Source organism: Jaculus jaculus, chromosome 7, assembly GCF_020740685.1.
Source record: "Jaculus jaculus isolate mJacJac1 chromosome 7, mJacJac1.mat.Y.cur, whole genome shotgun sequence".
NCBI lineage: Eukaryota > Metazoa > Chordata > Mammalia > Rodentia > Dipodidae > Jaculus > Jaculus jaculus.
Genome location: NC_059108.1, coordinates 63,710,560 through 63,715,673, shown reverse-complemented (window position 1 = coordinate 63,715,673; position 5,114 = coordinate 63,710,560). Strand labels below are relative to the sequence as shown.

Sequence of the window (5,114 nt, the reverse complement as noted above, 5' to 3'; positions counted from 1 at the left end):
TACACCAATCTGGTATTGGTAGGAAACTGTCATTAGTGACATCCATAGTCCACCATTCTAATTTGCCATGATATGGCAAATTGGGAAAGCCAACTACACATAAAATATTATTATTAGTCGAGTTTAACCTCGGGTATAATCCAAACAGTTCCTTGGGGTATGGAGCCCCATATGGTGACAGGATTGGTGACCACTTAAAACTGTCAATTGGTTTTTAGTCTCTCAATGCAAGGGTCAGGGATAAGCAGTGGGGGTAGCTGGTGGATCATCAGTTGTCTCACATCATCTGTGCTGTCATCCTAATCATAAACATCATTCTCAGGGTTAAGCATCTGTCTCATCCAATGCACAAAGAAAACTGACAAAAATTTTGTATCTTCTCCATATTTGCATGTGAAGGTTTGATCTTTATCTTCATTTTCCCATTCAAGAGTGTATCTAGAGGCTCCCCATTGTAGTGAACTTCCATTATGTGTCTGCTGTGGACCTCACTTTTGTGCATGGGTATAACATAAATTGCAGAAGCCGCTGTGATCTGGCACCAGAGTTCAGTATCATGGCAATGTAACAGATTTTCATCATGAATAATCATTTGATCTATATCTTCCAGAGAAGCTCTGACTATCGGGCTATGCTGGGAAGTTGCCTTTCTATACTGTTCACAGTAGAATAGTACACATGGCAGCCCACATGTTGGCACCAACCATATTTAGCCCAAAAGGAGTGTCTTGCAAATTAACATTCAGACCAATATGGTAATGCTTCTAATATTGTGGGACCAAGCCCTCAGGATCCTATAACACTGGATGGGGTTTAGTTGGTATTATAGGTGGTGCCACTGTGGTGGTGATTGTGTTGGCTACGATGTCATTGCCAACAGCCTACTCCTGATGAATAATAATAACAATAATATAAAAAGCCACCACATCTATCCTCCTGGGGTGTCTTATTCCATAGGTTTCATATATTATTGTGTAGAAGTGTCTATAATACAGAGGGTGTAATTGGTTAACCATGTATGGGTCCAGTGAGTGGTCTTATTATTGTATTTACTGTTGCCACAGAAGGAATAGTGCTCCAACAGCCGGACCACTACTATCAATGTACACACTATGCCTGCAACCCAGTTAAGTAGTTCCACTATTTTCATGTTGAATGTCATCCAATGATATCTTTTAATTTCTTTTTTTTTTAATAGGACTTGTTTTTTCTTTAAACTGTCTTTTGCCGGGCGGGGTGGCACATGCCTTTAATCCAAGTACTCAGGAGGCAGAGGTAGGAGGATTGCCATGAGTTCGAGGCCACCCTGAGATTCCATAGTGAATTCTAGGTTAGCCTGGGCTAGAGTGAGACCCTACCTCGAAAAAAAAAAAACAAAAAACTGTACTAAACTGTCTTTCATTGTCAAAACAAAAACAAAATAATGTTGAAACCACTTAATAAACTTACAGGCATGAAACATTAGACACTTCAGTTAGGCAATAAAATTATTATGAAAGCAATATATTCAAATTTCAAAGATTTGACAAGTTTTGTAGAGCATCTTTCATCAGGATATGGAAGCTTCCAAACAGCATGATCTTCTGCCAGGTAGGAGTGGGTGTCTTTTGCTGGTTTGAGGTATAATTCATTTCAAGGCATGTCTTGGTGGTACAGTAATGGAGGGATGGTAAAACGTGCAGTCTAGTCTTGTACACTGAGTATTAAACCTACAGTGTTTTGGATGATAGAAGGGACACTCCATCTTCTTACAAGATGGGAAGTAATGGCAGAGCTGACCACTAGAAGATGGACATGGTGAAGTGACTGCTGCTTTTGGAGTCAGTACTTGCATTCTTCTATTCATGTGAGTGAAGGGACAGTCTGGTTTAGTACACTTTGCATCATATTTACAATTTGGATGCACAAACAAGCATTTTTCAGCAAAGTTACAATTGAGGAAGGCTTTTCAAGGTAAAACAGGATGATGGTATGCACATTCATCTCCACTTTTACAAGCAGGCCAGTACTTGCAGCACTCCAAAAGCTTGTCTGGCTTTTGTGCCATATTTGGGTCGCTCATCTCGGCTGGGCTCATCTCCATCGTTTCCACCATTACCCGGTCAATTTGCAGTCTGTATAAAACTGTTTCTATTGATTTCCTGGAATATTTTCTGTGTGTTCTCCTTTTGCTCCCTCTTCTTTAATGGGAGAACTTATTCTGGTTGTCCTGCTTTGCCCTTGGACCATTTCCGCTAGCAATTCTTCTTGATAAGCTCAAGTTCTGGGAGCAACTGGAAGTGTCTGTTTCTGTGGAACTGTAGCATAGTTAGTTGTTTTTGTTACAGATTCTTGAGCTTCAGAGATAGCCTTCAAAATCAGATTCTTGTTAGCTTGTTTAGAAGGTGGAAGAGAAGGTCACAGGCAACTTTCTTTTCTGAAAGTTTTCATCCTCCATATTCATTTTTTCCAGGTTGTTTCTAAAGAAGGGACTGTAAGTTTCTTGTAAGCTGTTAAGCACTTCTGGTTCACACAAGTTCATATACCTGGGTGTTCTGTATATCAAGCTGCTTGACAGCATGAATACTGTTCTGCTGTGGTTGAAATTGCAACCTGTTTAGGTGAGTCCCAGTCTCTGCATTTCTACTTTCAGGAGGTCGATATATTTCAATTGAAGGGTGAGAAGAATCATATGCAAGCGTCACTGTAGTCTTTTTTTTTTTTTTTTTTTTTGAGATAAGGGATTCTCCTGCACAAAATTGAGGTCTTCATCAATGAGATCATCTGGTTCTGGCTTAATATCAATCACATCTTCAGAGGGTGCTGGCTCTCTTAGAGGTTTCATTGTTGACATTAGTTGGGTTGAAGCTCCATCATCTTAAGTCTGTCTGACATTAGTGGTTTTCTGCTCCTGTGAACTTGTAGAAACTCTGGGATCTCTTTTCAGGTCTACTGCTAGGAACAGCAAGGGGAGGGACAACAGCTTCGTGCCTTCTTTCATCCCCCCTACTAAAACCACTCTTACTTGAAGGCACGTTACTATCAACGATGCTGGTATCGGAAGACTTTAGACTAGAGGGTTCAGTTGGAACAGAGCGAAGTTTACCTAACACACCATGAAGTTGACATAAGCACCCAATTCTTGCAGTTTCCCCTTAATGGCACTCTGGATCTTGCAGCTGATCTCCGTGCGGATCTCCATGGCTCAACGTGGGTGGGTGGGGGGCGGCGGCGCTTGGCCGGCCCTGTGCTCAGCTTACCTGGAGCCCATGGCGGGCTCCCACTCCACAGCCTGGCCACCGTCACCTCGATATCTTCTAATTTCATCATGCATAGATCACTTCCCCCCCTGTTGTCCAAACTGTGCTAATATCTCCAGGTGCCACGATTTCCTGTAGGAAGAGAGATCTGGTGGCATTTCACCACCTAATTTTGTGTGATAATAACATTACAGATTTATCATTTATTTTGAGTAGGTCAATGACCTCATGCCCATATGCCTCCTCTAAGGGGCTAACTGTATTGCCCATATCTGGAATTTAACTCAAAACTGGTTATTTCCAATGCCTTCTTAAAAGGTGTTTTAACTACTGTTTAAAGATCATGTTTTAAAAGGTTGTTAAAATATTCTATGTTTCCTGTTGCTGTTGGGTTAGATGGTAGATTAAAATCCCAGAGCATATCTATTATGTGTGCCCATTTTTACTACACTCCCTCTAAAGTGATATTCTTGATCTGAAATAATTAGCATGAGGGTCCCATGTTGTGCAATTCAAATATACAATGTATAAATGGTTGTAACCTGATTTGGCTTGTCACATGCCTTGGTGCTTCCCAAACCTGTACATATATCTATGATAGTACATACATATTGATTATGAAAAGAAGATAAAGGGCAGATAAAATCAATCTGAATAGCATAATTAAATCTTTCAGGCTTGGAGATATCATTAGGGGGGTTATACCTGAACCTCAACTCTGTTTCAGGATGGTCCTTGCATTGGACAATTATTCTTTTGCATTCCTGCCAAGTTATTGGTAGATTTCTTCATTGCATCCACGTAAACATGGCATCTGTTGATGTGTCCCAAAGTCTTATGCAGCTTTGTAATTTCTCTCTACTAATTGGTGCTTCATTTTCCTGTGTTTGTCATTGCTTAGGGCATTTAAGTGTCATGTGCAGACCTCTATTATCTATGATTGTCTGTGGGGTTTATTTGTAATTCTTAAGAGTCATAACTTGAGCTGACTGGTCTGCTTTACTGTTATGAATACTAGGGGCGTTTTGCCTACCCATGTGTGCATCCACATGTGTTAAAAGGACTTTTATATCTTCTGCTAATTTGTTCCCATTTAGCCCACCAGAGGCCTATTCCATCTGACCATGAGTCAGAGTAAATAAGGATTAACTGTCTTCCTTCCTTTGCTGACTGTTGTAATGCCAGCAAGGCTGAGTGTACTTCTACATTCTGTGTGGGACTTTGTCACCCTCTCATCCATCAGGACAGTCTCCAGGCTGCAGATTTCTATTGCAGTTTACCTCCCATGTTTGCAGATGATTCATCTGTGAACCATGCATTCATTGCATAAAGTCCCATTCAGTTGTCCCCCATGTTTCAATAGATGTCCCTTTTTGGGGAGGGGCATTCACAATGAATGACAGCCTGGGTATAAGAGGTAGCAACTCTTCTATCCAGCCAGGCCTATCCCCTTTGGCTGACACCATATGGTCTGTAATAAATGCCATTTCCACTATATCTTTGGTTCTGTTTTCATTCTAGCCAGGACTTTGCCTGGCATGTGCACCCATTCCAACAGGGGCACTGGGGTTTTTGACTATTAGACACTGATCCTGGATATTGGGGCTAAGCATCCTTAATGCCTCATACAGGGTCCATGCTAATTTTTCAAAGAAGGAATACTTATTCTCTGAAATTATAAACCTTTTGCAATAGAACTCTATTGGTTGTTTAATTCTCTATGGGATTTTTATAAAAATGCTCCAGTTACCACAATTACAAAAAATAGTATATCCATACGTATGTTATCTTCAGGTTGTATAGTATATAGTAGACAAAACTCAGATATATATGCATATACTTGATCAAAAGCCTGTTTTTGTTGCTCTCCCCATT

The 5,114-nt window shown here is 40.6% G+C and overlaps 1 pseudogene; it reads right to left on the bottom strand.

Annotated features, from left to right (window-relative positions):
- Positions 1–1,549: 1,549 nt before the first annotated feature.
- LOC101604488 lies at positions 1,550–3,181 on the bottom strand (annotated as a pseudogene).
- Positions 3,182–5,114: the final 1,933 nt, after the last annotated feature.